This window comes from Triticum dicoccoides, chromosome 2B (genome assembly GCF_002162155.2).
Source record: "Triticum dicoccoides isolate Atlit2015 ecotype Zavitan chromosome 2B, WEW_v2.0, whole genome shotgun sequence".
Taxonomy (NCBI): domain Eukaryota; kingdom Viridiplantae; phylum Streptophyta; class Magnoliopsida; order Poales; family Poaceae; genus Triticum; species Triticum dicoccoides.
In genome coordinates, this window is record NC_041383.1 from 347,463,813 (window position 1) to 347,477,234 (window position 13,422).

The 13,422-nt window shown below is 48.5% G+C and overlaps 1 long non-coding RNA gene across 5 annotated transcripts; it reads right to left on the minus strand.

The window, feature by feature from the left end:
• Window positions 1-9,487: 9,487 nt before the first annotated feature.
• LOC119363672 lies at window positions 9,488-13,168 on the minus strand. 5 transcript variants are annotated; one of them, XR_005174273.1, is made up of 5 exons: window positions 12,859-13,168; window positions 11,597-12,082; window positions 11,173-11,326; window positions 10,155-10,264; window positions 9,488-9,860 (listed from the first exon to the last, which is right to left on the minus strand). It is a non-coding gene; the product is annotated as an uncharacterized LOC119363672 (long non-coding RNA). The 5 variants fall into 5 exon arrangements; XR_005174274.1 differs by having other exon boundaries at window positions 9,488-9,864; XR_005174270.1 differs by having other exon boundaries at window positions 10,155-11,015.
• Window positions 13,169-13,422: the final 254 nt, after the last annotated feature.

The window sequence follows — 13,422 nt, forward strand, 5'->3', positions numbered from 1 at the left end:
ACAGACCCTTTTTTCAAACTTTAGGAAATCTCTTAAATGGTCCTTATGTTTTGTAACCATCGACTATATTTATTAAGAAAAAATTATAGACAAAGTGTGAATTTAGACAATTAAATTACAACTTGTATTTTGAAATGGGGGTAGTATGGTATATCCACCCAAATCAAACTTAGTACCCCCTTCAGGGTACATGAGTTGCAAATTTCATAAGCACCAAAAATCAAATGTATGTCACACCTTCATCATAATTTAGAAAATACTAATAAAAATTACAAGCATGATCCATAGTTATTAACTTATCTATAAAATGAGTAAATTATACCAAAATGTTTGAAGTCACAAAACATTATTAACAGTTAAATCATATCCAAATAAATGCCAGCTCTATCACAAAAAATTCAAATAAATTAACAAATCATAAGATACTTTAACATTGTTATCTACAATGTCTTGTTAGGAGTGCTCCTCTCACCCGAAAAGAGTATTTACAAAAGATAATACTTCTGCTCATATCTCTTCTAAGCAACCTGATCAACATTGTAGTCAATGACACATCCTTGGTGTTCAAAAGGTGAAGCTTCTCCTATACTTCACTCCTTGTTTTCTTTAATAATTGGCACGTATTCAAATCAAGGACTCCTAATCTCTTCGACATATATGTCGGTGTCAAAACCGGCGGATCTCGGGTAGGGGGTCCCGAACTGTGCGTCTAAGGCTAATGGTAACAGGAGGCGGGGGACACAATGTTTACCTAGGTTCGGGCCCTCTCTATGGAGGTAATACCCTACTTCCTGCTTGATTGATCTTGATGATATGAGTATTACAAGAGTTGATCTACCACGAGATCGTAGAGGCTAAGCCCTAGAAGCTAGCCTATGATTATGATTGTTGTTGTCCTACGGACTAAACCCCTCCAGTTTATATAGACACTGGAGGGGCTAGGGTTACACAGAGTCGGCTACAGAGAAGGAAATCTACATATCCGAATTGCCAAGCTTGCCTTCCACGCAAAGGAGAGTCCTACCCGGACACGGGACGAAGTCTTCAGTCTTGTATCTTCATAGTCCAATAGTCTGGCATAAGCATATAGTCCGGCTGTCCGAGGACCCCCTAATCCTGGACTCCCTTAGTAGCCCCTGAACCAGGCTTCAATGACGATGAGTCCGACACGTAGATTGTCTTCGGCATTGCAAGGCGGGTTCCTTCTTCGAATACTCCAAAGAAGATCTTGAACACAAGAATCGTGTCCGGCTCTGCAAAACAAATTCCACATACCACCGTAAAGAGCACAATATTCCACAAGTCTAATCTGCCGACAACTTTCCCATAGTGTGACATCACGTCGCGGCCTGGTCATTATTTGAACTGTTTTCTCAACCTGCTACTGCATATCTTGCGAGGCAGTTTTATTGGCACGTCTTGTCGAAGCAGAGATCGTGTCCCCTTATCACGGGATTCTCATCAATACAGGTGTGGGTAACCCAACCACGCCATTAATCACGGTGCTTGGGGGATAAGCGAGTTTCCAGGGCAAGTGGGGAGGCGCAGGATCCCTGCTGCCTTTATAAGGAGATAAGGACTCCCTTTTTCACCCATGCCTTCTTCCTCTGCTCATCCATTCTCTCTCAGTCGAGCTCCAGCGCCCAAGCATTCGCCTTCTCCGCCCACAAAGGCCCTCCGAAAATGTCCGGATCTGGAGCTGGAGGCAAGTGGATGGCCTCTACCGTCCGGGAGAAGGATATCAAGAAACTTCGGGAGGCCGGGTATCTGGCCAAGAAGATTAGCCACCACCTTCCGACGGCGGGACAGATTGTCCCTACCCCGGAACCCCACGAGAGGGTTGTATTCCTCCCTCACTTTGTTCGCGGGCTAGGGTTTCTCCTCCACCCATTCATTCGCGGCATTATGTATTACTATGGGATTGATTTTCATGATCTATCCCCCAATTCCTTCCTCAACTTATCGACATTCATCGTCGTGTGCGAGGCCTTTCTCCGCATCTCGCCACACTTTGGCTTATGGCTGAAGATTTTCAATGTGAAGCCCAAGGTAGTGAGCGGCGAGCACGCTGAGTGCGGAGGAGCCATGGTGAGTAAGATGCCCAACGTCACATGGCCATCAGGTACCTTCAATGATTCCATCAAAGGGTGGCAACAAGAGTGGTTCTATGTCACTGAGCCACGCGGCACAAAATGGACCGCAGCTCTCGAATTCCGGTCCGGAGCTCCACTGCGGCTTACGTCCTGGCCCAAGGGCCTAAACTGGTCTTCTTCCGATGAATTGTCGGTGCTCCAGACACGCGTCAAGGGTATGGAAGACAAGAATATCAAACTTGTCAACATAGTCCAGTTGATGTTAGTTCGCCAGATTCTCCCTTGCCAACACAGGGCTTGCAATTTATGGGAATACGACCCGGCCAAGCACCAGGCCCTACTAGGGTTCTTCGACTCATCGCACGAAGACATCTGGAAAGTGTTCTTCAAGTCCGGCAAATCGTGGCCGGACTCAGCCGAGGACCGCGGGTATCAAATGTCCCGACCTGCGAGTTCGGTAAGTCTCCGTATGTTGGCAAGTCACATGCTTTATCTGTATAATCCAAGGGAAACGCTCAATGTATTTTCCAAAACTCTCCTAGGGCTGGACGAAGAAGGCAGGGCAGATCTACTGCCCGGCCCCGCTGCCAGAAGAACCAGCCGGCCCACTTCTGACGAAGATGCTGGTCCCGGCGCCTTAGAAGGCGCCGAAGAAGAAAACCGAGAAAGCAGTTAAAGAGACCAGGGGCGGCCGTCGTCGCCAAGGAACTTCTGGCATAGTATCCGAGGACTCCGAGGCCCACTCTTCCTCCAAAGAGGACGAGGAAGAGGAGGAAAGCTGATCCCCCCAGCGAGTGGAAGAAAGAAAAGGACGGCCTCCACACACTTGGAGGCTGAGTCACCCAAGAAGGGGAAAACTCCCTTTCCGAAGGGATCCGCCACCACCACCAATAGCAGCCCAGAGTGGGATCCCAGGGTCCAGCCCTTGGTGAAATCGTGAGTATATAAAATCCGGACACGTTTATGTATCCAGACTCACCAGCATATAGCGTTTAACGCCTCGAGTTACACCTTTTTGCAGTCCGACCAGGTCCCGCGCCGAACAATCCTTATCGGAGGATTTACTGGGTTCGGTGCTATGGACAGCGGGACACCCCCGAAGGCCCCCTCCCCAAAACACGAGGACGACACCGAGGCATCGTCCCAGAGGGACCCAGGCCGAGGAGGGGGTGAAAAGACCGTCAAGGCAGCACCAGGGGGTCAAACCTTAGTGGTTGGACACACGGGAGAAAAGGCTCCCACGGACACCGACGGCGGGGACTCTCGTCGGCCCCCAGCCGGACACAATTCCGGAGACCGATACGACTTCGGAATTAGGCAGGCAGCCTCCCTCGACAGGAGGGGGTGCGCCTGATCCACCGGCAACCTCTTCCCAACCAGAGGTGTCGGATACCTTATCAGCAGCGCCAAAGAGCGCCTCCATCGTTGAAGAACACCGTGCCCTTATGGGTGCGGTGATTGAGAAGATTCAGTTTGCCGAGAGCGGGCTGAATGAAGCCTGCATCAGCCTTATAACGGGCTTTGAGGTATGTTGTGAGGTTTCAAAGAGTGTTATAGTATAGGTAGTAGCCCCTGATACATTGTTCGGTGTTCGAAAGAAAGAACCGGACAGAGGATCAAATATACATTCGAAGGAGACTTACCTTGTGGCACCTCTCCCTCTTTTGTTATTTATTTTTATAAGCAGGCTTCTGTAGCGACGGCCGCCTCTCGTACTATGGAAGTCTCCGGACTGAAGCAGAGTCTGGAGCGGGCCAAAGAAGAACGTGGCCAGGTGAAAAAGTAGTTGGAGGATAACCAAGGTAAGAAAAAACCTTGTTCGCATTCAGCGCGAATGAATAATTGAGTATGATGAATTTTTTTCATGATGTGCTCTAGGGGCGACGGTCGGAGTCGAGGCTCTTAAGAAGGTGGTAGCCGAGGCTGAGAAGAAGGCAGCCACAGAGCAGGCTCTTCGTGAAAAGCACGAGGCTAGGGTTATTGAAGTTGAGCAAAATCTCCAAGAGGACGTGAAGAAATGTGAGACCTTGAAGCAGAGTTTAACGGAGAAAGAATCCGAACTCACCAAGGCTCGTCAAGCCTCACTTGATGCCCTGGGCGAAGCCCAAGGCGCCCAGCAGGAAATCCAGGAGGCCGGGAAGATTGCGATGGGTAAGGCTTTTTCTATGCAAAGCGAATATTTAAAGGGAGAAAATCATGTTATTAATTTGAATTCGGATTTCTCCAAGGGTGTTCGCGAAACTGCCACACAGCGTATCTGATGCCGCATAATTCTACCGAGCCGAAGAAAGGAGCACTGTGTTGAAGCTCTTCTGGTTGTAGTATCTGGCGCCAGAGTATCCAGTGCCCTTTGCCGATCAACTGAAGCAGCTGATCGAAGTGCATAGGGTGGCTGAACTAGCCATGAAGGATTTAATTATCCAGCTATGGCCCGCCGAGGCGATTCCCAGCAGCTACTTCAGGCTCGTGAAGCGGCTCGTAAGTGCCTGCCCTTGACTTGAAGTCATCAAGCGGTCGATCTGTATGGAAGGTGCGCGAATGGCCTTCGCCCGCGCGAAGGTGCACTGGGCGAAGATGGATGCCGAGAAGCTGATCACAGAAGGACCGCCTGCGAGGAAGGAGCACCGCAAGCCCAGGTTATATTATGATAGTGTCCTGAAAGGGTCCCGCCTTGTAGCGGAGCAATGTGCCAAGGATATTATCTTCCCATGAAGACGTTCATGCTATCCCATGTAGTGTTGAACAAGGTCATTTAAATGATATAATGCATGTTATTTGAGATTTTACCTCCCGTGCGGCCATTTTATATATTAAACCTGAGAGTTGGCCAGTCGTCGGTTTCTGCCCCCACATAGGAAATATAGGGGTGTTCGGGATAAACCTGAGCACTCTTTACCCCAGTTTTGGGTCCTTGAAGGAGGTGTTCAGCGCAACGAACCAGGCAATCGGACTATAAGGCTTTATCACTCTCACTTAGCCATAGGACTTTGACAAAAGAAAGGTAGGCGCAGCCCCTGGTGTTCAGAAGACCGCACTAGGGGCTCTATAAGCACCTGATCGGAAGAAAAAGCCGATCCATCGCACGCTGCATTAGTTATCGCACAATGCAGAAGAAATCCTTAAAGATTTTGTAACCTCTCGAACAGCTGACCAGCTCTCGCCGTAACATGACGGTCAGTTTTTGGCTTTCTGTACTGAGGCGCTCGTCAGGGAGAACCGGGACGCAATCACAGTAGTTCTCCCTTTACTACCCTAGCCGATATAGCGAAACGTAGGGTAGCAAGCACAGGAGCAGGGCGATGCAACTATTGACCCAAGACATGATTCAGAGCCGATGCATATAATGCTATAAGTTTGGGGTGCCAAACGACCGTGAAGGTATTCGGACTTTATTGCCGTATTATGGGTACAACGAGGCCCCTGGCATATTAAGGCGTATCGTAATGTACGGAAGAATATCAATAAGAATGAACAGCAAGTAAGCGTTATATAAAGCCACATGTTGTAATTGAGTAATACGTCAATGCGTAAGAGTACAAGTAGTTTGATGAAAAGAAATATGACTTCAGAACCTGCTGAGACCAGGGGAGGGAAGCTGCATCCGGGTCCGGATAATAATCGGATGGTTATTAAGGGAAATATATAAGGATTCCCTTACGCGTCCGAGTTGTTCCCCTCCTTGGTATGTCCATCCCCTCATGGGTCTGGTCACCATGTTGCCAGTGATGGCCTACACAAAAAGTGGACCTTCAAAGAAAGTGCAAAAAATGTTTGTGTGCCACGGAGCGGTTAAGCCGCATTGTGTGGCCCAACCTGGCTTTGCCTCCGCCTACCACCGAAGTGATTAATTGAGCTCTTGACGAGCTGTGCTATCCTGCCGCGAAGTAGTTCAAACACTTTTGACTATGTCCGAGAGCCTGGTTGTCGAATGAAGGTTCGATCGAAAAATGCCAGTCTGCACTTCTACTGTTAAGGCAGCGGTGTGCTCTTTAGTACGGGGGAGCGTTCGGCTTTGCCATTAACTGTTAAGACACCGTGTGGACCGGGCATTTTGAGCTTAAGATAAGCATAATGTGGCACCGCATTGAATTGAGCGAATGTGGTTCGTCCGAGTAGTGCATGATAGCAGCTGCGAAAAGGGACGATATCAAAGGTTAACTCTTTGTTACGGTAGTTATCCGGGGGTCCGAAGACTACTTCCAAAGTGACGGAGCCTGTACAGCGGGCCTCCATGCCTGGTATCACATCTTTAAAGGTGGTTTTAGTGGGTTTGATCTTTGAAGGATTGATACCCACCTTGCACACTATATCCTGATAAAGCAGGTTCAGACTGCTGCCTCCGTCCATAAGGACTCGTGTGAGGTGGAATCCGTCAATTATTGGGTCAAGGACTAGCGCAACTGAGCCGCCCTGATGGATATTGGCCGGACGATCCTTGCGATCAAAGGTGATCGGGCCGGACGGCCATGGGTTGAACTTTGGGGCGACTGGCTCCATCGTGTAGGCGTCCCTTAGTGTGTGCCTCCGCTCCCACTTGGGAATATAGGTGGCGTTAATCATATTCACCGTTTTAATTAGCGGGGGAAACTTCTTTTGCCCTCGTATCTTTGGTGGCCGGGGCTCCTCGTCGTCGTCATTGCTTTGTGACCCCTTCTCCTTGTTTTCGGCACCTGACTTGCCAGCTTGTTTGAAGACCCAACATTCTCTGTTGGTATGATTTGCTGGTGTTCCTGGGGTGCCGTGAATTTTACATGGACGGTCGAGTATACGGTCCAGACTAGACGTGCCCGGACTATTCCTTTTAAATGGCCTCTTCTGTTGACCGGACTTGGAGCCACTGAATCCGGCATTGGCGGACGTGTCTTCGGCATCATCGCCATTATTCTGCCGCTTGTGTTTGCTGCATTGGGGCTTGCTGTTGTTATTTCATGATTCAGAAGTCCCAGGTTTTCTTGAGGTGCTGTTGCTACGAGCCAACCGGTTGTCCTCGCCTACACAAAAGCGGGTCATGAGTGTCGTAAGGGCTGCCATGGATTTTGGCTCCTCTTGGACAAGGTGTCGGGCAAGCCACTCGTCACGGATGTTATGCTTAAAGGCCGCTAGGGCTTTGGCATCCGGACAGTCGACAATTTGGTTCTTTTTAGCTAAGAACTGGGTCCAGAATTTCCTGGCTGACTCTCTGGGTTGTTGTGTTATGTGACTTAAGTCATTAGCGTCCGGTGGTCGCACATAAGTGCCCTGAAAGTTGTCGAGGAATGCATCTTCCAGGTTCTCCCAACTGCCAATGGAGTTTGCTGGCAGCCTATTCAGCCAATGCCCAGCCGGTCCCTTGATCTTTAGTGGGAGGTACTTGATGGCATGTAAGTCATCACCGCGGGCCATGTGAATGTGGAGAAGGAAGTCTTCAATCCATACCGCGGGGTCTGTTGTCCCATCATATGGTTCGATGTTCACGGGTTTAAACCCTTCTGGGAATTCATGATCCATTACTTCATCAGTGAAGCGTAGGGGGTGTGCGGCGCCTCTATGTCGGGCTACATCACGATGCAGTTCGGATGAGACTGGTCTGCTGTATTCACCCCGGACGGATTTGTATTTAGTCTATCTGGCTTGGCGGTCATCGTCATGCGTTGGGGCGCGCCCCCGCGATCCTTAGATCGATCTTGACTGTCTTGCTTTATTTTTCAATTCGTCTCGCAGGTCGTGCATGTAGCCCCGGGCCTTCGTGTTTTTGTTTGCTTGGCGACAGTGTGCGGGCTGGTGTTCGGGTTGATACGCCAATTTATTTCAGCCACAAGGTGGTCGGTCAGCCGCATCCTGCGCTGGTAGTATAGGCTTAGTGCCTCGTCCTAGAATTGAGGTAATAACCTGCGCCTCGGGTAGCTTTTGGTTGGGCACTCGAGTCCGTATTCCTCGGCCGCCGGGACCTCAGTCCATCTGTCAGTTAGCAGATCTTGATCAGCTATAAGTTGTTGCTTTTTTCTTCAGGCTCTTTGCAGTGGCTATAAGCCGGCGCTTGAAGCGCTCCTGCTCGACGGGATCCTCAGGCACGATAAACTCATCGTCGTCGAGGCTTACCTCGTCTTCGGAGAGGGGCTTGTAATTGTCATCCTCTGAGTCTCCGTCCATTGCCTGTTCATCAGGGCTAGCTTGCCCATCCTCCTGTCTGGCCCGCTCGAAGCTTGGCTGGGTGGGATTGTTTTTGTCTTCGGCATCATCCGGAGTGTTATTATCTCTGGTGCCGGTACCGCTGTTTTTGCTATGGCAGGATTTAGAGCGGCGCCGCTGACGTCGGCGCTTGGGTTGCGTCTCAAGAGGATCGTCCTCCGTTGCATCCTTTTGATCCTCATCATTATTTTCTTTGGGTGTGTCCACCATATATATATATCATATGATGAGGTGGCTGTCCAGCACCCTGTGGGTGGTGGTTCCTGTTCTTTTTCGACATCGTCGTCCATACCGTCGATGTCTTCGGAGTCGAAATCAAGCATGTCGGTTAAGTCGTTGACAGTGGCTATTAAGTGGGTGGTGGGTGGGTTCTGAATTCCTTCATCGTCCGCTTTCCACTCAAGCCGAACATAGTTCGGCCAAGAATCTCCTGACAGGGAGAGAGATTTTAGTGAGTTTAGCACGTCGCTAAAGGGCGAGTGCTGAAAGATATCGGTGGAGCTAAACTCCATGATCGGTGCCCAGTTAGGTCTGATGGGCACGGACGCAAGTGATTCAGAGCCTATGGCCGGAGACGAATCCGAGGGTTCGATGACACAGACCTCTTTGGAGGTGAGATCTGTGTTTGTCAATACCACCGCTGAGTGTGCGGCCTCCATGGCGGGTCCATCCACCCGTCCTTGGATGGCACGATCTGATCTGGATTTAAAGCCAGGGCAGTTGCAGGTGCGATCTCCTGAACACCGTCTGATGGCCGATCTAGGTCATGCTCGTCGCAACTGTAGGGTGTACCTGTCATGGGCTCGAATCTGACGAAGATCAAGTCTCCGCGGATGTCGGCAATGTAATTCAAGCTTCCAGTGTCGGTGTCAAAACCGGCAGATCTCAGGTAGGGGATCCCGAACTATGCGTCTAAGGCTAATGGTAGGCGGGGGACACAATGTTTACTCAGGTTCGGGCCCTCTCTATAGAGGTAATATCCTACTTCCTGCTTGATTGATCTTGATGATATGAGTATTACAAGAGTTGATCTACCACGAGATCGTAGAGGCTAAGCCCTAGAAGCTAGCCTATGATTACGATTATTGTTGTCCTACGGACTTAACCCCTCCGGTTTATATAGACACCGGAGGGGGGCTAGGGTTACACAGAGTCGGATACAAAGAAGGGAATCTACATATCTGAATTGCCAAGCTTGCCTTCCATGCAAAGGAAAGTCCCACCCGAACACGGGACGGAGTCTTCAGTCTTGTATCTTCATAGTCCAACAGTTCGGCATAAGCATATAGTCCGGCTGTCTGAGGACCCCCTAATCCTAGACTCCCTCAATATATCACATCCAACAAGAGGGCATTCTGCAGAACTTTTTCCTTCCTTCTGAACCTGAAGATAATGTCCTTCGAGTGCATATCTGCACACTTTAATTTGTCTTCTACCAACATGTGCCTACGGTGGAAACATATTCAGGCCCCTTGCCTACCTTGCAGCACTCGTTGTACCATGTCACACACCACCACCGCACCACCCGCTTCAGCTGCGGGGCTACTAGAGATATCTCTAGGAACGCCTACACCTGGCTCCTTCAGCTCAATGGTAGCACTGTCTTTCATGAAAATACTTGCATTAAGATTGAGTTAATGCTAGTGTTCGTTTGGTTTTGTGCTATTTTTTTGTCGAACCTTCATCCATATAGCACAAGGGCTATAATTCTTAGCTATTGCACTTCTTTAATTGAAAAGGTACGTATAAAATGACAGGTCATAAGGTACTCCTTCTGTTGTTATTCACCAGTCAAAACAAGACTAAATTGATCCAGCTAGTTTTACGATAATTACACATAAACAAGAACTCGTAAATGTAATAAAATGGTATCAACACATATGGTATATATACCTCGTGGTCGTTGTCCTTCTTGAGGGAAGTGGATTCATTCCTTAAATTATGTCCAGCCTTATGTTCCAAAATGGAGTTATTCATGTTGCCCTTGATGACTATAGAAAGAACTGCAGGTTTGAATAACTAATCCATGAAGAAACTGGAGTGCATTTTAATGGAAAAAAGAATCACATAAAAGACTTCCTTCTTCCATTTATAGAGAAGCGATATCAATATCTCAATAAGCTTTTTGGATCTCCATATTACATTATCAGTTTAATGCATAGGCACGAAAAAATGAATAGTAAAGCACACATAAAAAATAAGGGCTGCCAGCAATATGGATAATCTTGCATTGCAAGAGGATACAAGCTGAGCATTAAAAGAAAAGAGACGACATAAACTAAAATGTTTCTTAACTTGCATGACAATTTGAGATCACCAAGAGGATCTTTCTAAAATTTCAAGAAAACAGAGAATATGCCTAAGATATGAGCTGCTGGAGGGAGGGTGTGCATGAACTGACGCCTGTCTTTGCTGAGTTGCCATGCGTTGGAGGTCCAATGTGATTTTTGTTTTGCACGGCCAAAAAAATAGAACTTAACTTTGCACAGTTCAATACTATTGCTGAAAGATGATCTTATCCTAGAAGTAGACTTTGCACACCATTAAGTAATTTAATACTACATAAGTCTAAGATTTGGATTTCTAGCATATAAAATAAATAATATGGGAACAGTTCCTAGAGCCTGGCACTAAGAGCAAAGTGTACGTGAAGAACTTGAAATTAAGATTCTGACTATTTCTACGTCCAGTTTGGAGACAATTGCAGCTCAGGTAATTTGTCGGACGCAAGTGATGGTGAAGTATGACCCAAACCTAAAATTTCCGTAGAAAATATAAGGTTAGATGAAAAGTTCTAAAATCAAAAACTGTTGGATGATTCCAAAATCACCCAACAGAAAACATCCAATTGAGTATATTTATTTCACATAAATATATATAAAATAAATGACAGCACAAATGAAAGAAATACCTAATTTGTCGACCGCACTCCATGTAACAAATGAATGGTTCACTGCCATGTCCGAATGATTTTGCCTGTGGAGTCTGAATGGTTTCTTCACCATGGTGTTATACCACATCACAGAAAACGTGCAATTTGGTACATGTGAGTGCCACCACACAAGCTGAAACCATAAAAAGAACACCACCAGCATATAAATTTTACACCATACATAAGTGAATTAATCATCTCAATTTTGGACATTTACATGACAGTTCAATTGAAAAAGTGTTTTTCGATTTGGGGCCACTTCTCTTCAGTTTTCCTTTCATTCGGATAACCATAAAAAAATGCTACATTCCTATATCTTCTGCAGCAATTACCCACAGTGCAAAGTGAACAGGGGGATATCAAATCTTTTTCAAATGGATCGGTCTGTGGGATAGAAAATTACCCTCGATCAAATCGTTGAGTTCTTCACACGTGTCAGTTCAACCTCTGTCACTGAATACATGCAAACTGAATCATGTTTTAGAATGGCAGCTCCAGTGAATCCTCTAAGAGGTTTACCAGGTAAGGAACGGCTCATACTTTGTCCAGGCATTGCGTTAGGTATCAATTCTTGCACCACAATATCAAAAGCCTTCGCAACAAAATCTGGGGCTGGAGTATTAAAAATGGTGAAGTCCACCGTTGCCGGAATGGAAATTGACCTGCTGCTAAGACGCTGCTACTGTTGCATGTTGTTGGCGTCTTTCTTCGCGGCCTCGTCCGCTGCCATCGCAGCTGCATGGTAAGAGAGGAGCGCAAGTAAAAAAGGACTTGCGCACGGCCGGTGGAGCTGTGGCGGCCAGTAGTGGAGCCGGGTAGCCGCCAGCGCCTTCCGCCGATCGCCAGCGCCCGCCCTGGCGCCCATCATCCCATTGTCTTTTCGCTGCAGCTACACGAGCACGACACATGAGCACAGTCAGTGGCGGAGGATGAAAAAATATTAAGATGGGGCGGACCTTTCACCGGCTACCACCTGATGCCACATAAGCTGGCTACATACTTTAGCTAAAACTTTGAGCCAAACACCAGTTATAATATCCTGTGATGTAAAATTACCAAGCATGAAAGGAAGTTTATCAAGCAATGAGCAAACCATGCAGGGAACAGTGTGGCCACGAACGACAGCACTCACGACGGCTGGGACGTCCTCTCACAGGCAGTTAGCCGGGCAGCAGGCTCACGAAGGATGGCGGGAGCCGAGACCAGGGGAGCTGGGCATGGGAAGGCTGGGACGGCAGCCGGCGACGCGACGTTGGAGGCTTGGAGCACCTAGTGCGTACATGCAGAGGAAAATAATCAAGTCGTGCGCTGCTGGATCGGTGGATGCTTTCATGCTTGGGGCTTTTTTCTGGACTGTACTGGGTTGAAACCTAGGCATCTGATGGCATCAAGCAGCGATGTATAGCGTACTCATATAAATCAAGGCGGACGCACCACCTCGCCCAACCGAGTCCTCCGCATGTGAGGAGAGTAAGCAGCTGCAGCACGAAAAAACAGGGGGGCCAGCCACGAACAACAACATCAATACGGGCCGGCCACGAGCACACGGGGCCGGCGGCGGGTAATAGCAGCACCTGTGACATCACGGGGCGGCGTCGAGCTGGTAACCCTAACCCTAGCTCGCCGGCCCGAGCAAACTGGGTGAGCCAGAGAAAGAGGATTAACCTAGCCGTCGTCGCCGCCGAGGACCATGGGAAATCGCCAGGAGGAGCCGCCCTCGTCTTCCGTCGAGCACCAGCAGGGACAGAGGGGCGGCGGGTTTCGACTTTCGATCTAGGTGGATGGGCGAAGAGGAGGGCGAGAGGGATCTGCAAAGAGGCACAGGATCTCAGCGGCGGTGAAGGGCAACTCCTCTCGGTGGCGGAGCGGGAGATGAGGGCGGCGGAGCGGGAGATGGGGCGGCAGCGGTGGAGCGGGAGACGAGAGAAAGAGAGAGGTCGCAGCTGGAGGGGGTGGATCGAGAGGAGCGGCAGCGTACAATTTTTTCTAGGGTAGGGCGGCGGGACGAAAAAAAACAGCAAAATAAAATGGACGAAAGTGGTGGGACGAAAATAAACCGTGGATACTATTCACCAACTCAGACATTAGGAGTAGAGATTTTTGCCATTGAGGATAAAAAGATGTGTGGAGTAATAGTAATAGACGCAGGCAGGAGTCGGTCTACTTGACACGGACGTGATGACTATATTGCATAATCATTGCTTTGGATATCTTCATAATTTTGCCTTT